At 40.6% G+C, this 19,080-nt stretch overlaps 3 non-coding genes across 3 annotated transcripts; all 3 read right to left on the reverse strand.

Annotated features, from left to right (window-relative positions):
• Positions 1–6,754: 6,754 nt before the first annotated feature.
• On the reverse strand, positions 6,755–6,826 carry trnae-uuc (transfer RNA glutamic acid (anticodon UUC)). The gene has a single exon. It is a non-coding gene; the product is annotated as a tRNA-Glu (tRNA).
• A 1,114-nt stretch (positions 6,827–7,940) lies between these two features.
• Positions 7,941–8,012, reverse strand: trnae-uuc (transfer RNA glutamic acid (anticodon UUC)). The gene has a single exon. It is a non-coding gene; the product is annotated as a tRNA-Glu (tRNA).
• A 1,584-nt stretch (positions 8,013–9,596) lies between these two features.
• On the reverse strand, positions 9,597–9,668 carry trnac-gca (transfer RNA cysteine (anticodon GCA)). Its single transcript has one exon. It is a non-coding gene; the product is annotated as a tRNA-Cys (tRNA).
• Positions 9,669–19,080: the final 9,412 nt, after the last annotated feature.

Genomic DNA, 19,080 nt, shown 5'->3' on the forward strand with positions numbered 1-19,080 from the left:
ATTAAGGTTGTAATCAAAAGTGGGGAATGTGATGGGAAAATTACATGGACAATGATTCTCTACATAGGCAAGGACTGCTTATCTCTGTGTTTATTCATTTCCTACGCATTCGTAAAAGTAGATCTGTGTTTTAGGTTAAATCACCACAATGCCTCTTAACATGTGTATTTCACCCTTGCCTTATAAACAACGTGTCTGCTTCCTATGACACCTCCTGTTTTAGGGCCCTCAGTCCCCAGGGACAGCAAAAAGTGTGACTCTGTTTATCACCGGAATAAACAAATGGCAAACAGATCCAGGCGCCCAGGAGGTTGGTCAGGTCAGGTTGCCCAAACTCTAGGTCAGAAACGGAACTAATCTATGGAAAAGATAAATCTCTGAACTTCTAAGATAGAACGACAGCGACAGCCATCTGTTGACGCAATAACCATAAGGACAGAGACAACGACTGGCTCCGTCAAGTCTGAAGAATAAGATGAAGTGTTTTGTTTAGAATCAAAGGGTTTTTTGTCCAATCATGATAGAGCTTTCCTGTTGGGGCAGGAGAGAATATAAGGGGTGGTTTAGGGATACACGGACACCAGAATTGTGGTGTCACTCTGTTACTCTGTTTCATTGTGAACTGCCATTCTCGTCATTTTGTTTGATTGTTCTCTCGAGAAAATAATTAAACTCTTTCACCGAATATTTAAACTTTTTACCCAGTCTTCAGCCTGTCTTTATTTTTGTTTCAACAAGGTCTCTTCTTCATTCACAAATTCCTCCCTCGCTGAACAGAAACTTCCACAACAGTGACTACTATTAGTAAAGGTTTCCCCACATCGTTCACAGCTGTACGGCTTCTCTCCAGTGTGAATGCGCTGGTGTTTCTTAAGGTTACCACTATTAGAAAACGTTTCCCCACATTGTTCACACCAGTACGGCTTCTCTCCAGTGTGTATACGCTGGTGAGTTTTAAGGTTACCACTATGAGAAAAGGTATCCCCACATTGTTCACAGCTGTACGGCTTCTCTCCAGTGTGAATGCGCTGGTGTCTTTTAAGGTTACCATGCTGAGAAAAAGCTGCCCCACATTGTTCACAGCTGTACAGTTTCTCTCCAGTATGAACTCTCTGATGAATCTTTAAATATCCTGATGATGTGAAGGATTTGTCACACTGCTGACAGCGGTGACATTTGACTCCTCTTCCTCTCCGTTTCTATCAACAGAGAAAAACCAAGAGAGTGAGTTAGTGAGGTGCCATGCTGTAGAGCTCTATCTTAAACTAGAACCAACATATAGAGCTATGGAACATTGTTTGACCTTTCTTAATTATCTGCCAACATCACTATTATGGAGTTGCATTATGGGAAATGTAACATCCAGTGTTGGTTAGTTTGTGATAAATGAACTACTTTTGATCAATTTATGTGTGGCCTCCATTTTGTTGCCAGCCTTTTAGCCAGCTGTTTAGTAACAAATGGGGGATCATCCAGGATTTTTGTGCCGGGAAAGTTGTAAATGTAACATTTTACCACAGATTTTTAGCTTTCACTGGTATTAGTAGGGGTTACTGTGTTGTCTTCATGTTGCTGGAACAGCTCTACTCCAGTAAAGTAAATTGGAACAATTGTCCCTGATAGGCATTAGCAATTAAGTAATATGGTAGTATAATGTGGTATTGTCCACACAAGCTCCATTTCCTCAAGCCTTTGTGAAACTCATAAATCATATTTTTTCGTAAAAGTGATATTTCTACATGGCAAGTCATTTACTAGTAAGTGTTGTAGAGTCCTAGAAAACCAACAGTCATGACACGCATGCTGCTCATTCTGTGGAATTTAATCTGTAATTGAAAGGAGCATGTTCAAATTAATAGTTGTGTTGTGGTCAATTAGTGAGCTGATTGATTCTGTGAAGAAACAGGTGTCAGTTATGGCCCAAAATCAATCTATATACTGTATAAATATACATATTTAAGGAATGAAGGAAGCACATGTTGTGCATGTGGGTTATAGTGCATTTCACACAGAAATACTCTGCAAAATGGCTCGTTCGAGACATTGCTCTGAGCAACAGAGGACTTTCATTAAAAAGTTGATATGAGAGGGAAAAAAAACATTTAAAGAACTGCAGAAGATTATAAGCCGCTCTGCCAAAATGATTTAAAATGCCTTGAAATGGCATCCAAAGCCTGACCGACGTGGGAAACAACCTGAGGACACATTGACTGGCCAACGGAGAAATGGAACAACAATCTGGGGACGGATGAGAGGGAAACTGTTCTTTTTGGGTCTAGGAGCCACAGACAGTTTGTCCTCCGATACCCCTGCACTGAAATCAAGCCCCAGGCCACTGTGAAGACAGTAAAGCATGCTGGTTATGGGATGTTTCTCATACTGTGGTGTTGGGCCTGTTTATCACATACCAGGGATCATGGATCAGTTCCAATACATCAGAATACTTGAAGAGGTCACGTTGCCTTATGCTGAGGAGGAAATGCCTTTGAAACGGGTCTTTCAACAAGACAAGGACCCAAACACACCAGGAAGGAGCAAAGTCTTGGTTCCAGATGAACCTTATGGATGTTATGGAGCGGCCAGCCCAACCCTGAACCTCAATCCCAGAGAACACTTGTAGGGTGACATCATAAATGCTGTTTCTGAGGCCAAACCCAGTAATGCAGAGGAATTATGGGATGTAGTTCAATGGTCCTGGGCTGGAATACCTGTTCACAGGTGACTCCATGTAACACAGATATGAAGCAGTTCTCAGAAATAATGGTTATGCAACTAAATATTAGTGCAGGGATTAAAACCCTGACACATTTGTCAGTTTATACAGTAAACATTTGAGTTTGTAAAGAAAAATGCAAATACTGCTAATATTCCATTTTCTTAATTTCCTGTAAAGGTAGAACACAGACTTGATTCATGTTGGTCATGTTCTGATTTGGAAATGAACGGCCAGTGCTCCCATTGCATTGGTATTATGGAATTAAAAGCTATTCTAAGGATTTTGAGCACTATTCACTTCTTTAAAAACACAGCTCTTATTCTGAACACAACTGTATGTAAAGGTTTTGGATACAAAGATCTATTGATTGGTCGAAAGGGGGGTTGCCTCATGCACCCCCCCAACAACACATGCATGTCCATTGATCTGTGTTTGCATATCAACAGACAGAGTGAGTGAGTTAGTAAGGCGCCATGGTGTAGTAAGCTAAGTAAAACCAGAAGCATCGTTCACAGCATGTCTGTGTCTAAGTTCCACTGCTGCATAACCATGGTTACGCTCTGTGTGTGTGTTAATAAAGTTTGGGTTGATATATCTGTGTGGCCTTTTTGTTGGCGGCCTTGAGCCAGGCGGTAACAACCGGGGGATGGTCTGGGATTGGTAGTGCTGGAAACTTTTCTTTGTGGGAGTGTTTGACTCCCAGTTGAACTTGATCTAGTATCTGTAGGCTCATCAGCCTCTCCGACTCAGGGGATTGGTTGGCACTCTTTGTTTCTTAATTAGATCAAAAATCTAAATTTGATCAAAAAAAATAATACTCTACATGAGAACCATAATCCAGAAAAACAAAGCATGAATATATTGTTGAATCTGTTAAGTTAAATTGGTAGAAATGTACATTACGATAAACGTGACTGCACATTATATGAAAGGCACCGAGGAGATTATCCACACTGATTTTTCCCGGCCTTTATTTATCCATGTTGCCCCCCCGGCCACTATCAGAGGGACGCGGTTTAATTGACTACCGGTTTTTCTTTGAGGAATTACGGTATGATATATAAATCCTAAAAGACATTTGTGAAACCCTCTGTGTGTATTCATTAGTATTGAGATTAGATTTTTGGGACTCTTCAGTCTGGAGTACCCTCTTTCCTTCACTCACCTCCTCCTCCCTGACACCTTTCCTCTTGCCCTCCTTCTTCTTCTCCTCCGTCTCCTTGTGTTTCTGCATGTACTCGGTGATAAGGTCCAGGTCCAGGTTGTCTTGTGGCTCCCATGTGTTCTCCTCACTGGAAAGGTGAGTGCAGACAGAAGAACATCTCCTCACACTTTGTTTTTAGACAATCCATTCTCACTCTAATTATCATTCCTATTATTCCTTTTTCTATTGCCATCTTGTAAGGTTATTTGTGGGTCTGCAACCTAGTGTCATAATACCAAACCTTCAACTTTGAGGACATGATACCATGCTGACACCTATTTGCAATATGTATATATATATATATATATCTCAGGACCAAGAACACCAAGCATTAATATTATAGACTCATACTTACTCTGAGAACCCCTTCCATTTCAGCAGAAACTCTACTCTTCCCTTCACCACTCTGCGGTCCAAAACCTTCTCCACCACATACTCCTCCTCTTCCTCCTCCTCCTTCTTGCCCTTCTTTCCTGCTCTGGTCGCCAGCTTGCCGTCTGCTGAAGGTGCCTTTAGTAGACCCGAAGGGGGGGGGGGACATGCAGAGATAATGATACAAGGGTTAGAAGACAAGGCAGGCCTGGTCTCTTCTTTAAGGGAATACAGTGGGGTCCATTTGGGGCAAGTTTGAGGTGATCACAATTTTGGCTTCCCACGATGAAATTTGAGTAATCAAGCAATTTTTTTTTCATTTCATAGAACGCCCCGGGTTTTGGCAAAAGCCCATCTACCGCTCCGTAAACCACTGTCTGCTCATGAGTCAGTCAGAGTAGTTCCCCGCACCGCGCAGCTTAGTTTCTAGATGGAGACAGTCAGAGAGGACAGAGTAACGGGAGGAAAACTCCACAGATAACAGTCGGCTATACGGCGGTCTCAAGGTTTTCCAGTTTACCAGTAAACGCAACATTTTGTCCCATCTTTGTTATTCAGAGAACAGCAGTGACCAGTGCTAGTTGGTGCTAGTTAGTGTCTGTTAGCTCACAGATCTCTAGGGTGCTACTTAGTGTCTGTTAGCTCACAGATCTCTAGGGTGCTAGTTAGTGTCTATTAGCTTACACGGCTCTTGGGTGCTAGTTAGTGTCTGTTAGCTCACAGGGCTCTAGGGTGCTAGTTAGTGTCTGTTAGCTCACAGAGCTCTAGGGTGCTAGTTAGTGTCTGTTAGCTCACAGGGCTCTAGGGTGCTAGTTAGTGTCTGTTAGCTCACAGAGCTCTAGGGTAAGGCTGCACAATTAATCAATTTTTAATAGCGATCACGATTTTGACTTCCCACGATCAAATTTGCGTGATCGAGCGATTTTTTTTAAAGGCGTCATTTCATAGAACGTTTCGGGTTTTTTGCATAATCTCTTGATGCATCACCCTTTCAGAGTGTCTTCCATTGTGTCACCAGCAAAACCAAGTTAGCAGAGGATGGTATTGATCCATCGACCACTGGGTTATGAACCCATCATGCTTCCACTGCAGCACTCTGCTGAGAAACTCCCCAGACGGGACATAAACCCACAATCCCTGGCTTAGGAGGCCAGTGCCTTATCCAGTTCAGAGATATTGCATTCACAAGAATTGGATGGACAGACATGAGGATACAGTCACTTTGACATTGAACCTTTGACCTCCAAAATCTCATCAATGGATTTTGGTTCGCGAGTTCATGTGAATGTGTTTGCAAAATTTGAAGAAAGTCCCTCCAGGGGGTCCTGTGTTATCACATTCACAAGAATGGGAAGTGCATACGTATGTAGAGATGGTCGGACAACCCAAAAGCAAAATACTTCTAGCAACAGCTGGCGCCGAGACACAACAACAGACAAAAGATGTGGAATAATGCCAAGTGTGACCAGAAGAATTGGAAAAAAAACTAGAACTATAAAGGAAAAACATGTCTTAAAGAAGACTTTATTGTGCTCACATGGGCCCTCATTTATGAAACGTGTGTACGACCTAAAACAGGTGTGGGACGGGCGTACACCGCAGCTCTGGCGAGTCATTCCCCAGTGTCTTTTGTTCTTTTTTCCCCAGCATGTTTCCTTGGATCAGGGAGGCTCCAAAATCATGCTTGCAGCTGTCGCCGTGGTCCTAATACGAATCATGCAATGCCCTGTTACATCCTGCTACGCTCTGCTTTGCCTTGTGATACCGTGAAGTACCCGGCTTTGCCATGAACTACTACAAACTACTATTTCTATGGCAGGTCATTCCCCTGAGTCCTTATGTTCTTTTTCCCCCTGCGATCAATAAAGTAATTGGATGTCATTGTAATCACATTTGGATCGTGTCAAATGGAGACACTGATGATTACTGTGTTCATAAGTGCTTCTCTTTGGGGTTGTCTTGGTAGTGAGTTCATCATCAGACATATCTCTGAACAAAATGCAGAGACAATCTATTTCACAATTCTTCCCAACACTAGTAAAATGCATTCATCTGGCACCAGAACTACCCAAACACAAGCACTGACTTGAGTTTTGTATGCAGTAAGTGCTACTTGTTGGGGTAGTTTTGCTGACCTCTGAAGTCCAGGATTTCCACCATAAAGAAATGTTTTAAAAGGATATTCTCCATTACTGGTTGAACAATTCTGAAAATTTATTTTATAAAGATATTTTATTTTTCCATTTCATTTCTATGCTTCTATAACATGAACTAACAATACTGCTGTGGTTTTCCAGCAGACCATTGCAAATAAAAAAAAATACAGTAAATCACTGTAAATGAAATGTTACTACCCATAAGGCAATGTTCATGACAGTAATGAACTGGAAAAGAAAAACTGAACTGGAAAGAGTCAGAGATCATACAGGTCTTTCTGCAGACCTTCACCAGCTAAATACCAATTCCCATACCGGGAGTTGAACCCGGGCCACCTGGGTGAAAACCAGGAATCCTAACCGCTAGACCATATGGGAATGGCTACATATTAATAACAGGGATTTCATGAATCAATTCATAGTCTGGCTGGAAACAGGCCTTCTCTTGAACGTGAATGAAGAAGCTTCTTAAGTAAGTTTTATCTTGAAGCTTTTGAGTGTTCTTTAGGTTTTTATCTGCTTTAACTATTACCGGACAGCGGGGGCACGGAGCAGAGCGGAGCGGCCGTTAGGGAGGAATCCTCCTCCATGTTCAGCTCCATTTTGAATAATGTGGTCATTAATGTAATCAGAAGGAGCTTCAAATTTGACAGTATTGACTGGAAGTGATAGGCTTTGAGTTACATGGGGGATACACACTTTGAATTCAGTCTCGTAATCATCATAAAAATTAGGTATCACTGAAATCTGAACTTGTGTTGCTGCAGTCAGAGTATACACTATATATATATATATATATATATATATATATATATATATATATATGTATAAATATATAAGTTGTGGGTTCAACTCCCGGTATGAGAATCAACATTCAGCTGGCAAAGACGGACTCTAGTCCTGCATGAATAAAAACTGTCCTTCTCTGCCAGTGCAGGTTCTCCCAGCAAACAACCTGCTCTAACTCCATGTTATCTGCCATTGGTCCACGGTTCTCCTTACTATTAGAAGTCTTTAGGAGCAGCACCCAAGACCTTTTGGGCACCACTTAGGCCAAATGATTGTAAAACCAACCTAACTGAAAGCTTTCTCAGATCTACTGATTGTAGTCCCCAGAGGACTCCTTAATAATGTGTGTAAAGGTTATCTAGGCAGAATCCAGACTGCTAGACCCTATGGGACTGACACGTTGAATAATAACAGTGATTTTATGAATACATAAATATATATGATATGCCAGGAACAGGGTACATAAATATATACATCACTTGTTGATAAAACACAGCAATATGTCCAGTCTAGCAGTAAGGATTCAAGTTTTCACCGCCAACCTGTCCAGTTATAGTTTTATGATGTTTGATTATAGAGATGCATATCATGTCTAGTTATTAGCATTACATGGTTTTTGACACATGCTTATCAGGGCATAGGGCAACTACAGCTCTGATTATACAGTACTGACCTTGCTGCAGATCTTATAGCTAAATACCAATTCCCATACCGGGAGTTGAACCCGGGCCACCTGGGTGAAAACCAGGAATCCTAACCGCTAGACCATATGGGACTGACTAGATATTAATAACAGGGATTTCATGAATCAATTCATAGTCTGGCTGGAAACAGGCCTTCTCTTGAACGTGAATGAAGAAGCTTCTTAAGTAAGTTTTATCTTGAAGCTTTTGAGTGTTCTTTAGGTTTTTATCTGCTTTAACTATTACCGGACAGCGGGGGCACGGAGCAGAGCAGAGCGGCCGTTAGGGAGGAATCCTCCTCTGTGTTCAGCTCCATTTTGAACTGGCGGTAAAAAACTTAACGTCGGAACTTTATGACGAATAGAAATGTTGGCAGGTTGATTTCTGTTAATAACAAACACAACTATAGTCAATAGAAAAAGAAAATATATATGAAAAATGGTTCATCTTTCCACTGTTCCTCCAATCACCACTCTGGTCTGGTTGGAAACTAAAGGATCTAAACTAAAAGGATGTTCCTCTTTAACTAAAAGGTCTATCTCTGTAGGGATCCATCCCATAATGTTGTCACACACTTAGAATAATAATCTGAGTCTGTCAGCAGCAACAACACAACCTTTAGTGGACGCTGACTTTACCTTTAAATTAGGAGTTTAAACAGAGACACAACAGGAAGAATAAATCCATCAAATCAAGTCCCCAATAATCAGCATGTGGCCTTGTTTTATTTCAGGTAGTCAGCATGGAGCTGTTCCACATTCCCAGACATTTAAAACAAGTCAATCATTGGCGTTATTCTACGAGTCAGATGAATAAATCAGCTGTTTGCTATTTGAGCTGCTCTGTTTCCTGCTGCTCCGTCGTTCTTTAGTGTCCTCTGGAAACAGGTTGCTGTCCTTTATGTTTCTTTTGGATGACATCATCAGTGTCTTTGCTTTAGTCTGAAGAAACTCCAACAGATTTAAAACCACATGCAGTCACAGAAAATACAAACAGGGAATAGAAAATGTCAGACAAAGAATATGAAATGAAAAGTCCCCAAAGTAGGAAAATATAATGTTAATCTACCAAACAGCAATAACTGGAGAGCATCCAATTAAACATGGCCGACTTAGAGTATGTCAACTTCAGAGTCAGAGAGACGTCAGAACCAGTCCAACCTGTTCCCAGAGCCAGTCAGTGTGAGAGAAGTCCCCCATCAGATGATGGAGTTCTACTATCTGTCCACTAGATGGAGCTAACTGACCATCTAATGAGCTAAAGATCAGCAACTTGTACAGCAGCAGATATTCAATTCCATTTCAATTTTATTTATAGTATCAATTCATAACAAGAGTTATCTTGAGACACGTTACAGATAGAGTAGGTCTAGACACACTTCAGAATTTACAAGGACCCAACAGTTCTAGTAGTTTCCTCCAGAGCAAGCAACAGTCCTTGCGATCCTTGAAATTTGCTTTATGTGGGAATTAAAGGATTTATTTTGCACCATTGTGCATTGCTTAATATGTCCACACACACTTTTATAGATTATGCTTCTGCCTTAATTTTAAGCTGTTAATTGTTTAACTAACCTGAACCAGCCCTCTTCACCAACACAAATGTACAACCTTGATGCTGGCAGGTAGGAATCAATGACAACTATCATAAAGACAATAACCTACACACATCTTTGCAGGGGGCACCCAGATTTGAACTAGGGACCTCTTGATCTGCAGTCAAATGCTCTACCACTGAGCTATAGCCCCACATACTCTATGTTGGATATGCTCATGGTGCAGCAAAACAATGGCTGGGCCTCCACCATGTGGTTACCTTCACAGTCTGAGAAAGTATCCAAATCTCATCTACTGTATGAAAGGGAGTTACAGTTTTTTACAATTGCTATGACAGATTTTTCAATACATTTAACAAGTTTGTGTTTTGCACATGCATTTTATTTCTTTTTTTGAAGAAATTCAATACAACAAATGAATGACCGTCTCAGAGTAGCTTTATAGAATCTACAGTTTATGAAAAAAAAGACATAGACAGAATTTCTGCAGTAAAGACTTTACTTGCAGAAGGACATTACTGCAAGATATACAAACAGAAAGAACACCAGAATAATAATTTAAAAAAAAGTCAAACCAGGCTGGGATCGTACGGGGATGGTGGAATGCCACATTGTCCCATGTGATCACATATATTGGCAAATGGTCTCCCACCTGCCTCCTTTCTACCTCTGGCACCAGTCTTTGGTGCAGGTCTTCTAAAAACAGAAGAAGGCGGTCGGTGTTGTAAGGGCCAATCTCACATTTATGCAGGAGTGCACCATTGTCGGAGATTGCGGTGCACATGGTGATGTTACCTCCTCTCTGGCCCGGCACGGTAACTGTGGCCCTTTTTCCAATTATGTTTCTCCCACGGCAACACCTTTTTACCAAGTTGAAGCCAGCCTCGTCAACACAGATAATTTCACGTGGGACTTGATTGGCCTCCAACTCCATGACTCTCTGATAGTAATTAGACACAGTGTATGTAACTGCTGTGCTGTACTGTATATCTACTGTATGTCCTCATGTACTGCAGGTTTATAGAGTAGTTTACAGTAATGACTGTATTGCATAACCTTACCTGGACGTATTGGTGACGGAGGTCTTTGATGCGTTCACTGTTCCTTTCAAAAGCAACTTTGTATAGTGGTTTCATGCGGACTCTGTGTTTAGCTAGAGTCCGAGAAATGGATGTTGTGCCGATTGCTGCAATGTTCCCAAAGACAAGGTTGTCACTCTAATACTGTAAATGTTAATTTTACAGCATTTACACTTTGCTGTAGGAGAAGCAATATCCTACCTGTTGGTTTCTCTGACAATACGGACAATAGATACAACTGTGTCCTGGCTGATATTTGGCTGTACTTGTTCACCAGCCTCTCTGTATGATGGCCCGTGGTTAATGACATGGCCAATGATAGTAGCTCTATTTGATCAGTTACCTTAGCTCTGGTCCTTCTTTGAGCGCCACTACGCATTCTACAGTTTTTTCCAATTGCTAACACACTAAAATGACATGCACAGCACAATTATTTAAACTGACACACAGAGAGCAAAACTTCCTCTCCAGTCTCCAAAAGTCTAAACACATTTTCTGCTTTACACACATTTTGCATTTCAAAATGGCACTTTTTAAATGCACTGAACACAGTTTCCTGCATAAGACACAACAATCTGACATAAAGTCACATGTTTGCCATTTCAAAACACGGCCATTCAAAATGACACTACATGAGCTACACTGTAAAAAAATATTTGTTGACTCAACTTAAACATATGTGTAACCTGGTTGCCTTAGAATTCTAAGTTGTTTGGAAATCAGATGTTTAGTTGACACAAAGAGACAATCAGTTCTCTCAACTAAAAGTTGGAAGTTCACTTAACTAATGACATGTTCAGTCAACTAAGGTTTGTTGGTAAACACAACTTTCAATTTAGTGGATCCAACTTCTAATTATGTATTATATGGACTAATGATTGTGTGGAGTCAACTCCAATTTACATCACTTCAACAACATTATATAGTGGGGCTAATGTGCATTTTGAAGTTATCTTGACTAAGCTTTTTATTTGTTTTGACTTTATTATGTTTGTTGAATTACAGTATTTCTGAGTTGCTAAAACACTAAAATCCATTCGCAAAACCAAAGTTGCAAGTGTACAAACCACTTTATTGATTGAAGCACACAGTTTGTAGAACTTTAAACACTTCTCATGTGGTTAGACACAGCTAGCAAATCGGAATCGCTCTTTGTGCAAAACTGTAAACACATTGTCATTCAAACAGCACATGTAGCATTTTGGTGCACTTCAACTCAGAATGGCACAACACAGCCCCAAAAGTGAAATACAAGTAACACACTGTTGTCGTCGGTAACACACAAGCACTCAAAATTTAACACACCTGTTTCAAATCAGTAATGTGTTGCACCCAATCAGTAATGGGGATATAAAGCCAGGTCAAATCCAAATGGGATGTGTGATTTTCACAATGGAGGGCAGGAGAGAAGGTGGAAGTAGAAGTGGAAGTGGACGTGGACGTGGAAGAGAAGGAAGAGGAAGAGGAGGAGGAGGAGAAAGAGACAGAGGAGGAAGAGACAGAGGAGGAGGAGGAAGAAGAGACGGAGGAGGAGGAGGAGGAAGAAGAGACGGAGGAGGAAGAGGAGGAGGAGGAGGAGGAAGAGGAGGAGGAGGAGGAGGAAGAACAAGAGCCATAATTTCCAATGAAATTAGAGCAACAATCATACACCATGTTCTGGTTCATGGAATGAGTATGAGGGAAGCAGGACTACGTGTTCAACCAAATATAAGCAGGTTCTCTGTGGCCTCCATTGTCAGGACATTCAGAGAACACAACCGGTAAGTGTACTATCATTTGTGGTCCCTCAAACTTACAGTACAGTATGTACAGTTGTGGAATGTCTCAGTAAATTACTGTAACATCTCTAAAAATTGGCCCTTTTCTTGCAGTATTACAGTAAAACTAATAATAGTATTACATAAAAATATATATTTTATGTATTTTACATATTTGGTTACATTGCATTAGGTCTGTCTGTACAATTCTAACAAGATGTTTTATTTGCTAGAATTGAAAGACTGCCACATGCCGGTGGAAGGAGAGGTATAGTCTCACAAGAGCAGGAGACCATTATTGTCAATATGGTCCTTCAAAATAATCTCATTCGTCTGCGAGAAATACAACAGCGAGTTGAGGAAGACAACGAGAACTTTGAAGGAATCAACAGTGTGAGTCTCTCCACAATTGACCGTGTCCTGAAACGCAACCTGATAAGTCTCAAACAAGTCTACAGAGTACCATTTGAGAGAAATTCTGAGAGGGTAAAAGAGCTACGATATCAATATGTACAAGTAAGTAATACGTAATGTCCAGAGATTATAAAGCACTATTGAGTTACTGTACATCTTTACTGTGTTGAATGTAATGCAGCACATGTGTACAGAGTCATGAAGCCTGGAATGCTATGTCATTTACGTTATATCAAAAATGAACTTTTTCTCATTTCTATAGAGAATGTTTCAACTGGATTCCATGGAGAGGCCTCATGAGTGCATCTTCTTGGATGAAGCTGGCTTCAATCTCACCAAGAGGAGAAGGAGAGGCCACAATATTATTGGTCAACGAGCCATTGTAGAGTTGCCAGGGCAGCGTGGTGGCAACGTGACCACATTCTGCCGCTCCTCGGACATGGAATGCCCTCCCTGACCATCTAAGGGCACCACAGACTTTGGAGACTTTTAAAAAAGGACTAAAAACTTTTCTTTTTAGCAGAACTTATGAGTTTTAACCTTGCACAAAAATGTTGTTGCACTATTTATAGATATTTTACATTGATGTTTTTACCTTGCTTTTATGACCTTGAATGTAGCACTTTGAGATTTGTTTAAATGTAAAGTGCATTACAAATAAAATTTATTATTATTATTATTATTATATGTGCTGCCATCAGCAGCTACGGGTTATTCACCGCCATGTGACTTTAGGACCTTACAACACTGCCCATCTTATAACGTTTCTGTATGCTCTACAGGAGGCATTACTGAGACGTGAAGAGAGAGGTGATGAGCAGGCAGAGCATCCCATGTACGTGGTAATCTGGGACAATGTGAACTTTCACCGTGGTCCTAGAATCCGTGAGTGGTTTGAAAATAACCCACGTTTTATAAATGTGTGCCTCCCACCATACTCGCCCTTCCTTAATCCCATTGAAGAATTTTTTTCTGCATGGAGGTGGAAGGTCTATGACAGAACTCCTTATGCACAGGAAAATCTCCTTCAGTCAATGGATGCAGCATGTGACAACATTGGAGTGGAATCGATTCAAGGTTGGATTCGTCATGCTAAAGGATTCTTTCCCCGTTGTTTAGCAAGGGACAGGATTGCCTGTGACGTTGATGAGGTCCTGTGGCCTGACCATGCCCAGAGGCATGATGCTGAGGCAGAATGATTCCAAGACATTGCTATCGATCTGCTGCATATTTTGTTTGTGACTATTTGTGTGCAGGATTGTGCAAGCACTTCATAATATATCAAATTTTTCCCCTGCTCTGCTTTGAGTGCAGTGTTTTGCATTTATCTCTGTAGTGTGTAATGACTGCTGTGTAGTGTTTATACATTAGCTGGATGTGTGTGATATCTGAAAACAGTGTTTGGTTTTGGGTAAAGATAACATAGTTCTGAAGCAATTGTTTGATATAGCAAGACAAGTCAAAGGTTTTGACAGTGTAGCTTAAGTTTGGTGATTTGTGTTTAAGGTTTTGGGAAAGCGAGAGAAATGTTCAAAAAATGTGTTTTAGCAACTCAGAAATACTGTAATATTATGGCAAGGCATAGTAAAGATGAGGGTGCTTTTCATTATGCCCAACAGTGTGTAGTTGGTTAGGCAAAACTCTGGTAATATGAATGAAGTGTGTGCCATTTCATGCAAAAGTTTGATTTTGATAATGATATGTGTGGTTTTGGTTGCAGTGCTTCATTTTGCAGGATATATGAGGTGTTTTGCAGTTTGGGTGTGTGGTTTTGTGAATTGTGTTATGTATTTTGATAAAACCAGACTAGTTTGCAAAACTGTGTGTAAGCAATAGGAAAAAACTGTAAATCCCATCGAGGAGTTCTTCTCTGCCTGGCGCTGGAAAGTGTACGACCGTCATCCTCATCAACAGGTAGCCCTTTTACAGGCATCATGTCAGGCCTGGATACGGCATTCAAGGAGATATTTTCCCCGGTGCCTTGGACTGGAGGATATCGCATGCGATGTGGACGAAATTTTGTGGCCGGACCCAGAAAGACGACATGATTTAGGCTGATTGTTGTTGTTTTTTTGTGAAATTACTATTTTGTGTTGTGACTTTGTCTTGGTTTTGATGAGTGTGAATAAACACCAATACTTGAAGTTTGGATCCTTGTATGTTTCCATGACACTATGACAAAAGTATGACCCTCAAATTGACATCTGTACACAGAGAAAGAGAAAGCCAGATGTGTGTTGTATTCATACCATCAGTGTGTAGTTGGCACATTGTGTGCTTAGTAGATGATGGCTTGTGTTTACTGTTTGATACGAAAACACCATTTTTACGAAGGTGTGAAGAGTTAATCTAGCTGTGTTTGCTTTTGAAAGAGAACTACAATGTTTTGATAATTGGGTGAAAGGTTTTCTTATTTGTGTGTAGAGTTTTGCAAAAATAGCCAATAGTTACAAAAAATGTGCTTAAGCAATCAGACAAAACTGTAATGCTTTGTTACAGCGCAGTGGTCAATACATATATTCCCCGTTACTAATGCTGGATTAGCATGCATCAAGCTGTTACCTCATAATCAAGCAGATCATCTTCCTGATCACTAAATCTTAGTGTTCCTTGTTTTGACTGACCTGGTGGCTGATCCATGGTGGAGAGACGCGAGCAATTTACGGTATGATGGGCGGAGAAAGGCGCTGATCTACGACGTGTGTGTGTGTATGTGTGTGTGGGTGCGTGTGACTATGTGTGTATGTGTTTCTGTGTGTGTGTGAACATGTATGTTTGTGTGAGTGTGTGTGTGTGTGTGTGGAAGTGTGTGGAAGTGCGTGTGTGTGTCTGTGTGTGTGTCTGTGTCTGTCTGTGTGTGTGTCTGTGTGTGTGAGAACGTATGTGTCTGTGTGTGTGTGTGTGTGTGTGTTGTATATGTTTGTTTGTTTGTTTGTTTTATTTGGATCCCCATTAGCTTCAGCATTCACTAAAAGCTATTCTTCCTGGGGTCCTACAATCTTTCCTTTGACAATACTCATTATGACATTTCATTACACACACACACACACACACACACACACACACACACACACACACACACACATACATACATGCATTTGAAAATACAAATCATAAGTAAATCTTACAGTTAACACAATTAATAGAAGAAATGAAATGTGTGTCTGTGTGTGAACATGTTTGTGTATGTGTGTATGTGTTTGTGTCTGTGTGTGTGGGTGTGTGAACATGTGTGTGTCTATGTGTGTCTGTGTGTGTGAGAACATGTGTGTGTCTGTGTGTGTGTGTGTGTGTGTGTGTGTGTGTGTGTGTGTGTGTGTGTGTGTGTGTGTGTGTGTGTGTGTGTGTTCCTACCTGTGTGTGTGTCAGCTGTATGATGCAGTGCAGGTGAAGCAGCTACATGAAGTGACATTTTCATGCCATGGGACCTTTAACCTCTCCTTGAGAGAGAGTCTGCGTGTAGGTTTATGTTTGTATTGTACAGCTAAAATTGCCTAAATGTTTAATAAGGTCAATAAAGTGCAATTTGTTTACCTTTTATGAGTGCAAGCCTTTTTCTCAGCTAAAAGAAAACAAGGTGCTCTTCTGAAAATGCCAAAATCTAAATCAGTTCATCTGTCATGTTGTCGTCCTTCCTGGTCTTGGTGTAGCTATGTATGTTTTCAAAAACTGGCAGATGATCACTGACTTCATTTGTTATTAGTCCACTTTCAACTTTATAGACAGTGACGTTAGTAAATATATTATCAATCAGTGTAGCACTATTGGTTGTAATTCTGGTTGGTCGAGTGATTGAGGGATACAAACCGGGACTGTACACCAGATTAATGAACTCTGTCGTTTTGTTGTGGTCTTGTGGGTTGAGCAAGTTAATATTAAAATCTCTGCAGATAAAAAACATTTTGTTATCGCGCTTACTGAATATTTCTGTGATTATTTCCTTAAACGTGTCATTATTCGATCCCGGTTTTCTATACATGCAGCTAATTAGAATGTTTTTTGATTTTTCCATTTCAATGTGTACTGTGATGCATTCCATGATTGTATCTAAAACAAAAGACATTTTAGTAACTATTTGACATTACAGTATTTCTGAGTTGCTAAAACACATTTTTTGAACATTTCTCTCGCTTTCCCAAAACCTTAAACACAAATCACCAAACTTAAGCTACACTGTCAAAACCTTTGACTTGTCTTGCTATATCAAACAATTGCTTCAGAACTATGTTATCTTTACCCAAAACCAAACACTGTTTTCAGATATCACACACATCCAGCTAATGTATAAACACTACACAGCAGTCATTACACACTACAGAGATAAATGCAAAACACTGCACTCAAAGCAGAGCAGGGGAAAAATTTGATATATTATGAAGTGCTTGCACAATCCTGCACACAAATAGTCACAAACAAAATATGCAGCAGATCGATAGCAATGTCTTGGAATCATTCTGCCTCAGCATCATGCCTCTGGGCATGGTCAGGCCACAGGACCTCATCAACGTCACAGGCAATCCTGTCCCTTGCTAAACAACGGGGAAAGAATCCTTTAGCATGACGAATCCAACCTTGAATCGATTCCACTCCAATGTTGTCACATGCTGCATCCATTGACTGAAGGAGATTTTCCTGTGCATAAGGAGTTCTGTCATAGACCTTCCACCTCCATGCAGAAAAAAATTCTTCAATGGGATTAAGGAAGGGCGAGTATGGTGGGAGGCACACATTTATAAAACGTGGGTTATTTTCAAACCACTCACGGATTCTAGGACCACGGTGAAAGTTCACATTGTCCCAGATTACCACGTACATGGGATGCTCTGCCTGCTCATCACCTCTCTCTTCACGTCTCAGTAATGCCTCCTGTAGAGCATACAGAAACGTTATAAGATGGGCAGTGTTGTAAGGTCCTAAAGTCACATGGCGGTGAATAACCCCGTAGCTGCTGATGGCAGCACATATAATAATAATAATAATAATAAATTTTATTTGTAATGCACTTTACATTTAAACAAATCTCAAAGTGCTACATTCAAGGTCATAAAAGCAAGGTAAAAACATCAATGTAAAATATCTATAAATAGTGCAACAACATTTTTGTGCAAGGTTAAAACTCATAAGTTCTGCTAAAAAGAAAAGTTTTTAGTCCTTTTTTAAAAGTCTCCAAAGTCTGTGGTGCCCTTAGATGGTCAGGGAGGGCATTCCATGTCCGAGGAGCGGCAGAATGTGGTCACGTTGCCACCACGCTGCCCTGGCAACTCTACAATGGCTCGTTGACCAATAATATTGTGGCCTCTCCTTCTCCTCTTGGTGAGATTGAAGCCAGCTTCATCCAAGAAGATGCACTCATGAGGCCTCTCCATGGAATCCAGTTGAAACATTCTCTATAGAAATGAGAAAAAGTTCATTTTTGATATAACGTAAATGACATAGCATTCCAGGCTTCATGACTCTGTACACATGTGCTGCATTACATTCAACACAGTAAAGATGTACAGTAACTCAATAGTGCTTTATAATCTCTGGACATTACGTATTACTTACTTGTACATATTGATATCGTAGCTCTTTTACCCTCTCAGAATTTCTCTCAAATGGTACTCTGTAGACTTGTTTGAGACTTATCAGGTTGCGTTTCAGGACACGGTCAATTGTGGAGAGACTCACACTGTTGATTCCTTCAAAGTTCTCGTTGTCTTCCTCAACTCGCTGTTGTATTTCTCGCAGACGAATGAGATTATTTTGAAGGACCATATTGACAATAATGGTCTCCTGCTCTTGTGAGACTATACCTCTCCTTCCACCGGCATGTGGCAGTCTTTCAATTCTAGCAAATAAAACATCTTGTTAGAATTGTACAGACAGACCTAATGCAATGTAACCAAATATGTAAAATACATAAAATATATATTTTTATGTAATACTATTATTAGTTTTACTGTAATACTGCAAGAAAAGGGCCAATTTTTAGAGATGTTACAGTAATTTACTGAGACATTCCACAACTGTACATACTGTACTGTAAGTTTGAGGGACCACAAATGATAGTACACTTACCGGTTGTGTTCTCTGAATGTCCTGACAATGGAGGCCACAGAGAACCTGCTTATATTTGGTTGAACACGTAGTCCTGCTTCCCTCATACTCATTCCATGAACCAGAACATGGTGTATGATTGTTGCTCTAATTTCATTGGAAATTATGGCTCTTGTTCTTCCTCCTCCTCCTCCTCCTCTTCCTCCTCCTCCTCCTCCTCTTCCTCCTCCGTCTCTTCTTCCTCCTCCTCCTCCTCCGTCTCTTCTTCCTCCTCCTCCTCTGTCTCTTCCTCCTCTGTCTCTTTCTCCTCCTCCTC

The sequence above is a fragment of the Etheostoma spectabile genome, unplaced genomic scaffold (genome assembly GCF_008692095.1).
Source record: "Etheostoma spectabile isolate EspeVRDwgs_2016 unplaced genomic scaffold, UIUC_Espe_1.0 scaffold00018490, whole genome shotgun sequence".
NCBI lineage: Eukaryota > Metazoa > Chordata > Actinopteri > Perciformes > Percidae > Etheostoma > Etheostoma spectabile.